Raw genomic sequence first — 16,617 nt, 5'->3', positions numbered from 1 at the left:
AGAGAATCAGAGAGAATCAGAGAGAGAGAATCAGAGAGAGAATCAGAGAGAGAGATTCAGAGAGAATCAGAGAATCAGAGAGAGAATCGGAGAATCAGAGAGAGAATCAGAGAGAGAGAATCAGAGAGAGAGAGAATCAGAGAATCAGAGAGAGAGAATCAGAGAGAGAGAGAATCACAGAGAGAATCAGAGAATCAGAGAGAGAATCAGAGAATCAGAGAGAGATTCAGAGCAAGAGAGAGAATCAGACAATCAGAGAGAGAGAATCAGAGCGAGAGAGAGAATCAGAGAATCAGAGAGAGAATCAGAGAATCAGAGAGAGAATCAGAGAGAGAGAGAATCAGTGAGAGATTCAGAGAGAGAGAATCAGAGAATCAGAATCAGAGAATCAGAGAATCAGAGAATCAGAGAGAGAATCAGAGAATCAGAGAGAGAATCAGAGAATCAGAGAGAGAGAATCAGAGAATCAGAGAGAGAATCAGAGAATCAGAGAGAGAATCAGAGAGAGAGAGAATCAGAGAGAGATTCAGAGAGAGAGAATCAGAGAGAATCAGAGGATCAGAGAGAGAGAATCAGAGAATCAGAGAGAGAATCAGAGAGAGAGAGAATCAGAGTGAGATTCAGAGAGAGAGAATCAGAGAATCAGAATCAGAGAATCAGAGAATCAGAGAGAGAATCAGAGAGAGAGAGAGAGAATCAGAGAGAGAATGAGAGAGAATCAGAGAATCAGAGAGAGAGAATCAGAGAATCAGAGAGAGAATCAGAGAATCAGAGAGAGTCAGGGAATCAGATATAGAGAGAATCAGAGAGAGAGAATCAGAGAATCAGAGAGAGAGAGAATCAGAGAGAGAATCAGAGTATCAGAGAATCAGAGAGAGAGAATCAGAGAGAGAGAGAATCAGAGTATCAGAGAGACAGAGAGAGAATCAGAAAGAGAGAATCAGAGAATCAGAGAGAGAGAATTAGAGAATCAGAGAGAGAGAGAATCAGAGAGAGAATCAGAGAATCAGAGAGAGAATCAGAGAATCAGAGAGAGAATCAGAGAGAGAATCAGAGAGAGAGAGAATCAGAGAGAGAATCAGAGAACCAGAGAGAGAGAGAATCAGAGAGAAAATCAGGGAATCAGAGAGAGAATCAGAGAGAGAGAGAGAATCAGAAAATCAGAGAGAGAGAATCAGAGAATCAGAGAGAGAATCAGAGAATCAGATAGAGAATCAGAGAGAGAGAGAGAATCAGAAAATCAAAGAGAGAGAATCAGAGAGAGAATCAGAGAATCAGAGAGAGAGAGAATCAGAGAGAGAATCAGAGAATCAGAGAGAGAGAGAGAATCAGAGAATCAGAGAGAGAATCAGAGAGAGAGAGAGAATCAGAAAATCAAAGAGAGAATGAGAGAGAGAATCAGAGAACCAAAGAGAGAATCAGAGAATCAGAGAGAGAGAGAATCAGAGAATCAGAGAGAGAATCAGAGAGAGAGAGAAAATCAGAAAATCAGAGAGAGAGAATCAGAGAATCAGAGAGAGAATCAGAGAGAGAGAGAATCAGAGAGAAAGAATCAGAGAGAGAGAATCAGAGAGAGAATCAGAGATTCAGAGAATCAGAGAGAGGGAGAATCAGAGAAAGAATTAGTGAATCAGAGGGAGAGAGTCAGATCGAGAGAGAGAATCAGAGAGAGAGAATCAGAGAGAGAATGAGGGAGAGAGAATCAGAGAGAGAATCACAGAATCAGAGAATCAGAGAGAGAGAATCAGAGAGAGAGAATCAGAAAGAGAATCAGAGAGAGAGATTCAGAGAGAATCAGAGAATCAGAGAGAGAATCGGAGAATCAGAGAGAGAAACAGAGAGAGAGAATCAGAGAGAGAGAGAATCAGAGAATCAGAGAGAGAATCAGAGAGAGAGAGAATCACAGAGAGAATCAGAGAATCAGAGAGAGATTCAGAGCAAGAGAGAGAATCAGACAATCAGAGAGAGAGAATCAGAGCGAGAGAGAGAATCAGAGAGAGATTCAGAGAGAGAGAATCAGAGAGAATCAGAGGATCAGAGAGAGAGAATCAGAGAATCAGAGAGAGAATCAGAGAGAGAGAGAATCAGAGTGAGATTCAGAGAGAGAGAATCAGAGAATCAGAATCAGAGAATCAGAGAATCAGAGAGAGAATCAGAGAGAGAGAGAGAGAATCAGAGAGAGAATGAGAGAGAATCAGAGAATCAGAGAGAGAGAATCAGAGAATCAGAGAGAGAATCAGAGAATCAGAGAGAGTCAGAGAATCAGATAGAGAGAGAATCAGAGAGAGAGAATCAGAGAATCAGAGAGAGAGAGAATCAGAGAGAGAATCAGAGTATCAGAGAATCAGAGAGAGAGAATCAGAGAGAGAGAGAATCAGAGAATCAGAGAGACAGAGAGAGAATCAGACAGAGAGAATCAGAGAATCAGAGAGAGAGAATTAGAGAATCAGAGAGAGAGAGAATCAGAGAGAGAATCAGAGAATCAGAGAGAGAATCAGAGAATCAGAGAGAGAATCAGAGAGAGAATCAGAGAATCAGAGAGAGAGAGAATCAGAGAGAGAATCAGAGAGAGAGAGAATCAGAGAATCAGAGAGAGAGAATCAGAGAGAGAATCAGAGAACCAGAGAGAGACAGAATCAGAGAGAGAATCAGGGAATCAGAGAGAGAATCAGAGAGAGAGAGAGAATCAGAAAATCAGAGAGAGAGAATCAGAGAATCAGAGAGGGAATCAGAGAATCAGATAGAGAATCAGAGAGAGAGAGAGAATCAGAAAATCAAAGAGAGAGAATCAGAGAATCAGAGAATCAGAGAGAGAATCAGAGAATCAGAGAGAGAGAGAGAATCAGAGAATCAGAGAGAGAATCAGAGAGAGAGAGAGAATCAGAAAATCAAAGAGAGAATGAGAGAGAGAATCAGAGAACCAAAGAGAGAATCAGAGAATCAGAGAGAGAGAGAATCAGAGAGAGAATCAGAGAGAGAATCAGAGAGAGAGAGAATCAGAGAGAAAGAATCAGAGAGAGAGAATCAGAGAGAGAATCAGAGATTCAGAGAATCAGAGAGAGGGAGAATCAGAGAAAGAATTAGTGAATCAGAGGGAGAGAGTCAGATCGAGAGAGAGAATCAGAGAGAGAGAATCAGAGAGAGAATGAGGGAGAGAGAATCAGAGAGAGAATCACAGAATCAGAGAATCAGAGAGAGAGAATCAGAGAATCAGAGAGAGAGAGCATCAGAGAGAGAATCAGACAGAGAGAGAGAATCAGAGGGAGAGAATCAGAGAGAGAGAATCAGAGAGAGAGAATCAGAGAGAGAATCAGAGAGAGAGATTCAGAGAGAATCAGAGAATCAGAGAGAGAATCGGAGAATCAGAGAGAGAATCAGAGAGAGAGAATCAGAGAGAGAGAGAATCAGAGAATCAGAGAGAGAGAATCAGAGAGAGAGAGAATCAGAGAGAGAATCAGAGAACCAGAGAGAGAGAGAATCAGAGCGAGAGAGAGAATCAGAGAATCAGAGAGAGAATCAGAGAATCAGAGAGAGAATCAGAGAGAGAGAGAATCAGAGAGAGATTCAGAGAGAGAGAATCAGAGAATCAGAATCAGAGAATCAGAGAATCAGAGAATCAGAGAGAGAATCAGAGAATCAGAGAGAGAATCAGAGAATCAGAGAGAGAGAATCAGAGAATCAGAGAGAGAATCAGAGAGAGAATCAGAGAGAAAGAGAATCAGAGAGAGATTCAGAGAGAGAGAATCAGAGAGAATCAGAGGATCAGAGAGAGAGAATCAGAGAATCAGAGAGAGAATCAGAGAGAGAGAGAATCAGAGTGAGATTCAGAGAGAGAGAATCAGAGAATCAGAATCAGAGAATCAGAGAATCAGAGAGAGAATCAGAGAGAGAGAGAAAGAATCAGAGAGAGAATGAGAGAGAATCAGAGAATCAGAGAGAGAGAATCAGAGAATCAGAGAGAGAATCAGAGAATCAGAGAGAGTCAGGGAATCAGATATAGAGAGAATCAGAGAGAGAGAATCAGAGAATCAGAGAGAGAGAGAATCAGAGAGAGAATCAGAGTATCAGAGAATCAGAGAGAGAGAATCAGAGAGAGAGAGAATCAGAGTATCAGAGAGACAGAGAGAGAATCAGAAAGAGAGAATCAGAGAATCAGAGAGAGAGAATTAAAGAATCAGAGAGAGAGAGAATCAGAGAGAGAATCAGAGAATCAGAGAGAGAATCAGAGAATCAGAGAGAGAATCAGAGAGAGAATCAGAGAGAGAGAGAATCAGAGAGAGAATCAGAGAACCAGAGAGAGAGAGAATCAGAGAGAAAATCAGGGAATCAGAGAGAGAATCAGAGAGAGAGAGAGAATCAGAAAATCAGAGAGAGAGAATCAGAGAATCAGAGAGAGAATCAGAGAATCAGATAGAGAATCAGAGAGAGAGAGAGAATCAGAAAATCAAAGAGAGAGAATCAGAGAGAGAGAATCAGAGAATCAGAGAGAGAGAGAATCAGAGAGAGAATCAGAGAATCAGACAATCAGAGAGAGAGAATCAGTGAATCAGAGAGAGAATCAGAGAGAGAGAGAGAATCAGAAAATCAGAGAGAATGAGAGAGAGAATCAGAGAACCAGAGAATCAGAGAGAGAGAGAATCAGAGAGAGAATCAGAGAATCAGAGAGAGAATCAGAGAGAGAGAGAGAAAATCAGAAAATCAGAGAGAGAGAATCAGAGAATCAGAGAGAGAATCAGAGAGAGAATCAGAGAGAGAGAGAATCAGAGAGAGATTCAGTGAGAGAGAATCAGAGAATCAGAGAGAGAATCAGAGAATTAGAGAGAGAGAGAATCAGAGAGAGAATCAGAGAATCAGAGAATGAGAGAGAGAGAATCAGAGAATCAGAGAGAGAGAGAATCAGAGAGAGAATCAGAGAATCAGAGAGAGAGAATCAGAGAATCAGAGAGAGAGAATCAGAGAATCAGAGAGAGAATCAGAGAGAGAATCAGAGAATCAGAGAGAGAATCAGAGAATCAGAGAGAGAATCAGAGAGAGAATCAGAGAATCAGAGAATAAGAGAGAATCAGAGAATCAGAGAGAGAGAATCAGAGAGAGAATCAGAGAGTGAATCAGAGAATCAGAGAGAGAGAATCAGAGAGAGAATCAGAGAGAATCAGAGAGAGAGAATCAGAGAGAGAATCAGAGAGAGAGAATCAGAGAGAGAATCAGAGAATCAGAGAGAGAGAATAAGAGAATCAGAGAGAGAGAATCAGAGAATCAGAGAGAGAGAATCAGAGAATCAGAGAAAGAGAGAATCAGAGAGAGAATCAGAGAATCAGAGAGAGAATCAGAGAATCAGAGCGAATCAGAGAATCAGAGAGAGAGAATCAGAGAGAGAATCAGAGAGTGAATCAGAGAATCAGAGAGAGAGAGAGAATTAGAGAATCAGAGAATCAGAGAGAGAGAATCAGAGAGAATCAAAGAATCAGAGAGAGAGAATCATAGAGAGAGAATCAGAGAGAGAATCAGAGAGAGAGATTCAGAGAGAATCAGAGAATCAGAGAGAGAATCGGAGAATCAGAGAGAGAATCAGAGAGAGAGAATCAGAGAGAGAGAGAATCAGAGAATCAGAGAGAGAGAATCAGAGAGAGAGAGAATCACAGAGAGAATCAGAGAATCAGAGAGAGAGAGAGAGAATTAGAGAATCAGAGAATCAGAGAGAGAGAATCAGAGAGAGAATCAGAGAGAATCAGAGAATCAGAGAGAGAGAATCAGAGAGAGAGAATCAGAGAGAGAATCAGAGAGAGAGATTCAGAGAGAATCAGAGAATCAGAGAGAGAATCGGAGAATCAGAGAGAGAATCAGAGAGAGAGAATCAGAGAGAGAGAGAATCAGAGAATCAGAGAGAGAGAATCAGAGAGAGAGAGAATCACAGAGAGAATCAGAGAATCAGAGAGAGAATCAGAGAATCAGAGAGAGATTCAGAGCAAGAGAGAGAATCAGACAATCAGAGGGAGAGAATCAGAGCGAGAGAGAGAATCAGAGAATCAGAGAGAGATTCAGAGAGAGAGAATCAGAGAGAGAATCAGAGAATCAGAGAGAGAGAATCAGAGAATCAGAGAGAGAATCAGAGAATCAGAGAGAGAATCAGAGAGAGAGAGAATCAGAGAGAGATTCAGAGAGAGAGAGAGAATCAGAATCAGAGAATCAGAGAGAGAATCAGAGAATCAGAGAGAGAATCAGAGAGAGAGAGAGAGAATCAGAGAGAGAATCAGAGAATCAGAGAGAGCAAATCAGAGAATCAGAGAGAGAATCAGAGAATCAGAGAGAGAATCAGAGAGAGAATCAGCGAGAGAATCAGGGAGAGAATCAGGGAGAGAGAGAATCAGAGAATCAGAGAATCAGAGAGAGAGAGAGAATCAGAAAATCAGAGAGAGAATCAGAGAGAGAATCAGAAAATCAGAGAGAGAATCAGGGAGAGAGAGAATCAGAGAATCAGAGAGAGAGAATCAGAGAGAGAATCAGTGAGAGTATGAGAGAGAGAGAGAATCAGAGAATCAGAGAGAGAGAATCAGAGAGAGTATCAGATAATCAGCGAGAGAATCAGAGAGAGAATCAGAGAGAGAATCAGAGAATAAGAGAGAGAGAATCAGAGAATCAGAGAGAGAGAATCAGAGAGAGAATCAGAGAATCAGAGAGAGAATCAGAGAATCAGAGAGAGAATCAGAGAGAGAATCAGAGAATCAGAGAATAAGAGAGAATCAGAGAATCAGAGAGAGAGAATCAGAGAGAGAATCAGAGAGTGAATCAGAGAATCAGAGAGAGAGAATCAGAGAGAGAATCAGAGAGAATCAGAGAGAGAATCAGAGAGAGAATCAGAGAGAGAGAATCAGAGAGAGAATCAGAGAATCAGAGAGAGAGAATAAGAGAATCAGAGAGAGAGAATCAGAGAATCAGAGAGAGAGAATCAGAGAATCAGAGAGAGAGAGAATCAGAGAGAGAATCAGAGAATCAGAGAGAGAATCAGAGAATCAGAGTGAATCAGAGAATCAGAGAGAGAGAATCAGAGAGAGAATCAGAGAGTGAATCAGAGAATCAGAGAGAGAGAGAGAATTAGAGAATCAGAGAATCAGAGAGAGAGAATCAGAGAGAATCAGAGAGAATCAGAGAGAGAATCGGAGAATCAGAGAGAGAATCAGAGAGAGAGAATCAGAGAGAGAGAGAATCAGAGAATCAGAGAGAGAGAATCAGAGAGAGAGAGAATCACAGAGAGAATCAGAGAATCAGAGAGAGAATCAGAGAATCAGAGAGAGATTCAGAGCAAGAGAGAGAATCAGACAATCAGAGAGAGAGAATCAGAGCGAGAGAGAGAATCAGAGAATCAGAGAGAGATACAGAGAGAGAGAATCAGAGAGAGAATCAGAGAATCAGAGAGAGAGAATCAGAGAATCAGAGAGAGAATCAGAGAATCAGAGAGAGAATCAGAGAGAGAGAGAATCAGAGAGAGATTCAGAGAGAGAGAATCAGAGAATCAGAATCAGAGAATCAGAGAGAGAATCAGAGAATCAGAGAGAGAATCAGAGAGAGAGAGAGAGAATCAGAGAGAGAGAATCAGAGAATCAGAGAGAGCAAATCAGAGAATCAGAGAGAGTATCAGAGAATCAGAGAGAGAATCAGAGAGAGAATCAGCGAGAGAATCAGGGAGAGAATCAGGGAGAGAGAGAATCAGAGAATCAGAGAATCAGAGAGAGAGAGAGAATCAGAAAATCAGAGAGAGAATCAGAGAATCAGAGAGAGAATCAGAGAGAGAATCAGAAAATCAGAGAGAGAATCAGGGAGAGAGAGAATCAGAGAATCAGAGAGAGAGAATCAGAGAGAGAATCAGTGAGAATATCAGAGAGAGAGAGAATCAGAGAATCAGAGAGAGAGAATCAGAGAGAGAATCAGATAATCAGCGAGAGAATCAGAGAGAGAATCAGAGAGAGAATCAGAGAATCAGAGAGTGTCATGTATTCAACCAGCATTGTAACCCATGTATAGTCTGACCTAAGTTGTACACTATCTAAGTTGTACACTATGAGAACAATGACCTCTATGTGGTGAACTTATGGGAGACACTCCTAACCTAGACCTTCAGATATAAAAGGGGAACCTCCACCCACTTCCATCACTTGAGTGCTATGGAATAAAGGACAGGTCACAGACTGACCTTCTCTCAAGCATGGGCCTCGTGTGCATTTATACTGTATAGTAAGGACGTATCAATGGCGATGAGAAACTGGGATTTAAACCACGCGAGCATGGCCACGAGCAGAACAGACGAGAGGTACTGCGTTAAGGAATGGTTGGGACAGAGATTCAACATTGTTAAAGCAGCACACAGTTCTCAAGGCAGACAAGGGCAATCGGGCATGCCCCAACATGTAGTCGAACCCAGAGAGGGAGTTCGACAGAGACAATGGCAAGCTGAACGGCGATTCATGCCATTGCAAAGGACAATGCGGCCAGTAATAGGGCCATCAATACCTGTTAATGGCGTACTCAAGGACAATAACAGGGGCAGTCAAGGATGATCGACAGGCAAGGGACCATTTGTTTCAAACAGCAGCTCATGTTGGAGGCGTAGAGGCACACACTCAGGAGTTTTCAGAGATGAGCAAAATACCTGCAGAAATTGCAGAAAAGAACGCTGGGGGAAATCGCTGGAAGCTGAAGTTCAGCGAGTTCATGTGGAGCATGTATACAGTTCATACACCAGGACGCCACAGATAATGATGAAAGTGCTCCTCAATGGCATCCCAGTATCAATGGAGCTAGACACGGGGGCCAGCCAGTCCCTGATGAGTATCAAACAGTTCGACAAGTTGTGGGCGTCCAAGGCCAGGAGGCCAAAATTATCGTCGATTGACGCACAGCTACGAACATATACAAAGGAGATCATTCCAGTGCTAGGCAGCACCACGGTAGTCGTGACCCACAAAGATTCGGAGAACAGGTTGCCACTCTGGGTTATCCCGGGGGATGGTCCCGCACTACTGGGGAGGAGTTGGCTTGCTGTCATGAACTGGAAATGGGGCGATGCCAATGCAATTTCCTCTGTGGAGCGAGTATCATGCTCACAGATCCTGGACAAATTTGACTCATTATTTCAACCCGGCATTGGCACTTTCATGGGGGCCAAGGTAGTGATTCACATAAACCCAGACGCCAGGCCAGTATACCACAAGGCCAGAGCGGTGCCATACGTGATGCGGGAAAAGATAGAAGGCGAACTGGACCGCCTGCTGAGGGAAGGCACCATCTCGCCAGTCGAATTCAGTGACTGGGCGAGCCCGATTGTGTCGGTGCTCAAGGCGGATGGGTTGGTCAGGATATGTGGCGATTACAAGGCCACCATCAATCGGGTGTCACTTCAAGACCAGTACCCACTACCGAGAGCGGAGGATCTCTTTGCGACGCTATCCGGTGGCAAACCTTTTTCAAAATTGGACCTAACCTCAGCTTACATGACCCAAGAGGTTGTTTGAGTACAACAGATGTCTGTTCGGGATTCGCTCGGCCGCCACGATCTTCCAACAAATATGGAAAGCCTCCTCAAGTCGATTCCAGGGACAGTGGTTTTTCAGGACGACATCCTCATCACGGGTTACGATACTGAAGAACACCTCCACAACCTGGAGGAGGTGCTACGCCAACTGGACCGGGTAGGTCTGCGACTGAAAAAGGCGAAGTGCAACTTCCTAGCTCCAGAGGTAGAATTCCTGGGGATGAGGGTAGCAGCAGACGAGATCAGCCCTACTGCATCCAAAAGAGAAGCGATCCAGAGAGCACCCAGACCCCGTAACACGATGGAGCTGCGTTCGTTCCTGGGGCTCCTGAACTATTTTGGTAACTTTCTTCCCAAATTGAGCATGCTGCTAGAGCCGCTACACGTGCTCCTTTGCAAAGGTCGCTAATGGATCTGAGGGGACAGCCAGGAAATGGCTTTTAATAGACCACGAAATTTGTTATGTTCCAACAATCTGTTAATGCTATATGACCCATGTAAGAAACTTGTGTTAACGTGCGATGCGTCGTCCTATGGTGTCGGGTGTGTGTTGCAGCATGTCAATGGTAAGGATCAGTTACAGCCGGTAGCTTATGCCTCCAGAAGTCAGTCCCAGGCAGAAAGGGGCTACGGGATGGTAGAAAAGGAGGCGCTCCCATGTGTATATGCGGTAAAGAAAATGCCCCAGTACCTGTTTGGCAGGAAATTTGAGCTGGAGACAGATCACAAATCCCTAACGTCCCTTTTGGCCAACGACAAGGCCATAATTGCAAACGCATCGGCCCGCATACAGAGGTGGGCACTCACGTTAGCCGCCTATGGCTACACAATTCGGCACAGACCGGGCACCGAAAACTGCGCTGATGCACTCAGCAGGCTCCCATTAGCCACCACCGAGCATGCTGCTGAGATGGTCATGGCTGTTGAAGCTTTCGGAAGCGAAGGCTCACCCGTGACAGCCCGTCAGATTAAAGTCTGGACAAATAGAGACCCGCTATTGTCTATAGTCAAGAAATATGTCCTGAATGGGGACTGGGCAGCCACATACAGGGCATGCCGTGAGGAATTTAAACCATTTCACAGGCGCAGGGATGAACTCTCGATTCAGGCCGATTGCTTACTGTGGGGAAACCGCGTAGTCATGCCCCAGATGGGCAGAGAGGTGTTCATCAGAGAACTCCACAATGAGCACCCAGGCATTGTCATGATGAAGGCAATTGCCAGGTCACACGTTTGGTGGCCAGGGATAGACGCAGATCTGGAACTTCATGTTCGCAGGTGCAACACGTGTGCCCAGCTGGGCAATGCGCCCAGGGAAGCCCCCCTTAGCCCCTGGCCATGGCCCACCAAGCCTTGGTCACACATCCATGTGGACTACGCAGGTCCTTTCCTGGGAAAAATGTTTTTAGTTGTAATAGACGCCTACTCCAAATGGATCGAGTGTGACATTTTAAATTCAAGCACATCCTCTGCCACGGTAGAGAGTGTACGGGCAATGTTCGCCGCCCATGGTCTACCGGACATCTTGGTCAGCGACAAAGGCCCGTGCTTCACAAGCACTGAATTCCAGGACTTCATAGCAGGCAATGGAATTAACCATGTCAGAATGGCACCGTTCAAGCCGGCCTCAAACGGCCAGGTAGAACGAGCAGTGCATATAATCAAACAGGGGATGCTCAGAATCCAAGGGGGTTCCCTACAATGCCGCTTATCATGCCTCCTGTTGGCCTACAGATCCCGACCACACTCGCTCACAGGGATTTCACCCGCAGAGCTACTAATGAAAAGGACGCTCAAAAACCGGTTATCCCTTATACACCCCACCATGAAATAAATTGTCGAGAGCAGGCACCAGTCACAATATGACTACCATGACAGGAATGCGAGGGCGCGAAGTATTGATGTAAATGACCCTGTTTTTGTCCTCAACTACGTGGCATGGCCCAATTGGCTCGCAGGCACTGTGGTTGCCAAAGAGGGGAATAGGATTCTGGTAGTTAAGCTTACCAATGGACAAATCTGCCGCAAACATGTGGATCAAACAAAAAGGAGGTTCAGCAACCCCATAGAAGAAGCAGAGGAAGAACACGATATAGAGTTCACTCCGCCACAGGTGACCGAACACAGGAACCAAAGGGAGGAGAGCCCAGTCACTGTGGGCAGTCCGGATAGGCCTGAGGCACCGCAAACAGCAGACACTCAAGCCAGCGCCCAACAACCGGAGCCCCAACTCAGGCGCTCTACAAGAGAACGTAAACCACCAGAGAGACTCAACCTGTGATCCCAATAAGACTTTGGGGGGGGAGGTGATGTCATGTATTCAACCATGTATGTAACGTATGTATAGTCTGACCTAAGTTGTACACTGTGAGAACAATGACCACTATGTGGTGAACTTGTGGGAGACACTCCTAACTTCGACCTTCAGATATAAAAGGGGAAGCTCCACCCACTTCCATCACTTGAGTGCTATAGAACAAAGGACAGGTCACAGAATGACCTTCTCTCAAGCGTGGGCCTCGTGTGCATTTACACTGTATAGTAAGGATGTATCAGGGAGAATCAGAGAGAGAATCAGAGAATCACAGAGAGAATCAGAGAGAGCATCAGAGGGAGAGAGAATCAGAGAATCAGAGAGAGAGAATCAGAGGGAGAGAGAGTCAGAGAGAGAGAATCAGAGAGAGAGAATCAGAGAGAGAATCAGAGAATCAGAGAGAGATTCAGAGAATCAGAGAGAGGGAATCAGAGAGAGAATCAGAGGGAGAGAGAATCAGAGGGAGAGAAAATCAGAGAATCAGAGAGAGAGAGAATCAGAGAGAGAGAGAATCAGAGAGAGAATCAGAGGGAGAGAGAATCAGAGAGAGAATCAGAGAATCGGAGAATCAGAGAGAGAATCAGAGGGATAGAGAATCAGAGAGAGAGAATCAGAGAAAGAATCAAAGAATCAGAGAGAGAGAATCAGAGAGAGAGAGAATCAGAGAGAGAATCAGAGAATCGGGGAATCAGAGAGAGAATCAGAGGGAGAGAGAATCAGAGAATCAGAGAGAGAGAGAATCAGAGAAAGAATCAGAGAATCAGAGAGAGAGAATCAGAGAATCAGAGAGAGAGATTCAGAGAAAGAATCAGAGAATCAGAGAGAGAGAATCAGAGAATCAGAGAGAAAGAATCAGAGAATCAGAGAGAAAGAATCAGAGAATCAGAGAGAGAGAATCAGAGAGAGAGAATCAGAGAAAGAATCAAAGAATCAGAGAGAGAGAATCAGAGGGAGAGAGAATCAGAGAGAGAATCAGAGAATCGGAGAATCAGAGAGAGAATCAGAGAGAGAGAGAATGAGAGAGAGAGAATGAGAGAGAGAGGGAATCAGTGAGAGAGAGAATCAGAGAGAGGGAGAATCAGAGATAGAGAGAATCAGAGAGGGAATCAGAGAGAGAGAGAATCAGAGAGAGAATGAGAGAGAGAGAATGAGAGAGAGAGGAAATCAGTGAGAGAGAGAATCAGAGAGAGGGAGAATCAGAGATAGAGAGAATCAGAGAGGGAATTAGAGAGAGAGACAACCAGCGAGAGAATGAGAGAGAGAGAGAATCAGAGAGAGAACCAGAGAATCAGAGAGAGATAGAATCAGAGAGAAAATCAGAGCGAGAGAGAGAAACAGAGTGAGAATGAGAGAGAGAGAATCAGAGAGAGAGAGAACCAGAGAGAGAATCAGAGGGAATCAGAGAAAGGATCAGAGAGAGAGAGAGAGAATCAGAGCGAGAAAGAGAAACAGAGTGAGAATGAGAGAGAGAGAATGAGAGAGAGAGAATCTCAGAGAGAATCAGAGAGAGGATCAGAGAGAGAGAGAGAATCAGAGCGAGAGAGAGAAACAGAGTGAGAATCAGAGAGAGAGAATCAGAGAGAGAGAGAACCAGAGAGAGAATCAGAGAGAGAGAATTAGTGAGAGAATCAGAGAGAGAATGAGAGAGAGAGAGAGAGAATCAGAGAGAGAATGAGAGAGAGAATCGGAAAGAGAGAACCAGAGAGAGAATCAGAGGGAGAGAGAATCAGAGAGAGAGAGAACCATAGAGCGAATCAGAGGGAGAGAGAATGAGAGAGAGAATGAGAGAGAGAGAATCAGAGAGAGAGAGAGAGAGAACCAGAGAGAGTGTCATGTATTTAACTGTGATTGTAACCCATGTATAAACTGACTAGTTGTACACTGTGAGAACATTGACCACTAGGTGGTGAACTTATGGGAGACACTCCTAACCTGGTCTTAAAACCTGGTATAAAAGGGGAAGCTCCACCCACCTTCATCACTTCAGTGCTGGAATAAAAGTTGCTGGTCATAGAGTGACCTTCTCTCAAGCATGGGCCTCGTGTGCATTTATACTGTATAGTAAGGACATATCATTGGTGACGACAAACTGGGATTTAAACCACGTGAGCATGGCCACTAGCAGCACAGACGAGAGATACTGTGTTGGTGATGATTGGGACGACTTTATTGAGAGACTACAGCAAAGCTTCGTCAATAAGGAATGGCTGGGACAGGATTCGGCCGACAATCGCAGGGTTCATCTCCTGAAGGTTTGTGGGTCCAGGACGTACTCCCTGATGAAGGACCTTCTAGCGCCAGAAAATCCAGCAGACAAGACTTTTGAAGAGCTCAGTAAGTTGATTGGGGAACACTTTAAACCAGCGAGCAGCATGCACATGGCGAGACACCAGTTTTACACGTACCAGCGGCGAGAAGGGCAAAACGTTCCAGACATCATGGCAGACCTCCGGCGACTGGCGAGCCTATGTAAGTTCCCAGATGCATGCAGAGCGGAGATGCTGTAAAACTTTTTTATTGAGGGCATCGGGCACGCTGGGGTTTTCAGGAAACTGATTGAGACCAGAGACTTGACCCTGGAAACTGCGGCTTTGATGGCCCAGACATTTATCTCAGGGGAGGAAGAGACCAGAATGATGTTTGACAAAAATCTTGGTTTAAATGCAGCAAATGGACAGGGAGTCAACATTGTTAACGCGGCACACAGTTCTCCAGGCAGACAAGGGAAATCGGACATGCCCCAGCATGTAGCCGAATCCAAAGGGGGAATTCAACAGAGACAATGGCTAGCTGAACAGCCATCGCAAGGGACAATGCAGCCAGTAATGGGACCATCAATATCTGTTAATGGTGTGCTTATAAACAGTTACACAGACAGTCAGAGACGATCGACTGATAATGGGCCTTTTGTTTCCAACAACGGCTCACGTTGGAGGTGTGGAGGCAAATACCCAGCCAGAGCTTGCAGGTATCAGCAATACACGTGCAGAAATTGCAATGTCAGCGGTCACTTGGCACGTATGTGCAGGAAGCCTGCAGCCAGGTTGATGTACGAGGAGGACGGGGATGATGTAAGCCCAATGGAGTCAAATGGACACTGGGGGAAATCGCTGGAAGCTGAAGTTCAGCGAGTTCATGTGGAGCACGTATACAGTTCATACACCAGGAAGCCACAGATAATGATGAAAGTGCTCCTCAATGGCATCCCAGTATCAATGGAGCTAGACACGGGGGCCAGCCAGTCTCTGATGAGTATCAAACAGTTCGACAAGTTGTGGGCGTCCAAGGCCAGGAGGCCAAAATTATTGCCAATTGACGCACAGCTACGGACATATACAAAGGAGATCATTCCGGTGCTAGGCAGCGCCACGATAGTTGTGACCCACAAAGATTCGGAGAACAGGTTGCCACTCTGGACTGTTCCGGGGGATGGTCCCGCACTACTGGGGAGGAGTTGGCTGGCTGTCATGAACTGGAAATGGGGTGATGTCAATGCAATTTCTTCTGTGGAGCGAATATCATGCTCACAGGTCCTGGACAAATTTGACTCACTATTTCAACCCGGCATTGGCACTTTCATGGGGACCAAGATAGTGATTCACATAAACCCAGACGCCAGGCCAGTATACCACAAGGCCAGAGCGGTGCCGTACGTGATGCGGGAAAAGATAGAAGACGAATTAGACCACCTGCTGAGGGAAGGCATCATCTCACCAGTCGAATTCAGTGACTGGGCGAGCCCGATTGTGCCGGTGCTCAAGGTGGATGGGTCAGTCAGGATATGTGGTGATTACAAGGCCACCATCAATCGGGTGTCACTCCAAGACCAGTACTTGCTACCAAGAGCGGAGGACCTCTTCGCGACGCTATCCGGTGACAAACATTTTTCAAAATTGGACCTGACCTCAGCTTACATGACCCAGGAGCTGGTGAGTGTGTTGAAGAAGCTGACCACCATCACGACACACAAGGGGTTTTTTAAGTACAACAGATGTCCGTTTGGGATTCGCTCAGCCACCACGATCTTTCAACGCAATATGGAAAATCTCCACAAGTCGATTCCAAGGACAGTGGTTTTTCAAGACGACATCCTCATCACGGGTTACGATACTGAAGAACACTTCCGCAACCTGGAGGAGGTGCTACGCAGACTGGACCGGGTAGGGCTGCGACTGAAAAAGGCGAAGTGCGTCTTCCTAGCTCCAGAGGTAGAATTCTTGGGGATGAGGGTAGCAGCAGACGGGATCAGACCTACTGCGTCCAAAAGAGAAGCGATCCAGAGAGCACCAAGACCCCGTAACACAATGGAGTTGCGTTCGTTCCTGGGGCTCCTGAACTATTTTGGTAACTTTCTTCCCAAATTGAGTACGCTGTTAGAGCCGCTACACGTGCTCCTACGCAAAGGTCGTGAATGGTCTGGGGGGAACAGCCAGGAAAGGGCTTTTGATAGAGCACGCAATTTGTTATGCTCCAACAATCTGTTAACGCTATATAACCCATGTAAGAAACTTGTTTTAACGTGCAATACGTCGTCCTTTGAGGTCGGGTGTGTGTTGCAGCATGTTAATGCCAAGAGTCAGTTACAGCCGGTAGCATATGCCTCCAGAAGTCTGTCCCAGGCAGAACGGGGCTACGGGATGGTAGAAAAGGAAGTGCTTGCGTGTGTATATGCTGTAAAAAAATTGCACCAGTACCTGTTCGGCAGGAAATTTGAGCTGAAGACAGATCACAAACCTCTAACGTTCCTTTTGTCTGACAACTAGGCCATAAATGCAAA

The 16,617-nt window shown here is 45.2% G+C and overlaps 1 protein-coding gene across 1 annotated transcript in view; it reads right to left on the bottom strand.

Moving 5' to 3' along the window:
- amph (amphiphysin) overlaps positions 1-16,617 on the bottom strand; it is a 541,139-nt gene that overhangs the window by 377,765 nt on the left and 146,757 nt on the right. The gene's annotated exons all lie outside the window — the stretch shown is intronic.

This window comes from Pristiophorus japonicus, chromosome 1, assembly GCF_044704955.1.
Source record: "Pristiophorus japonicus isolate sPriJap1 chromosome 1, sPriJap1.hap1, whole genome shotgun sequence".
NCBI lineage: Eukaryota > Metazoa > Chordata > Chondrichthyes > Pristiophoridae > Pristiophorus > Pristiophorus japonicus.
Note: the sequence above shows the minus strand (reverse complement) of the source record. Positions and strands in the feature narration are given on the sequence as shown.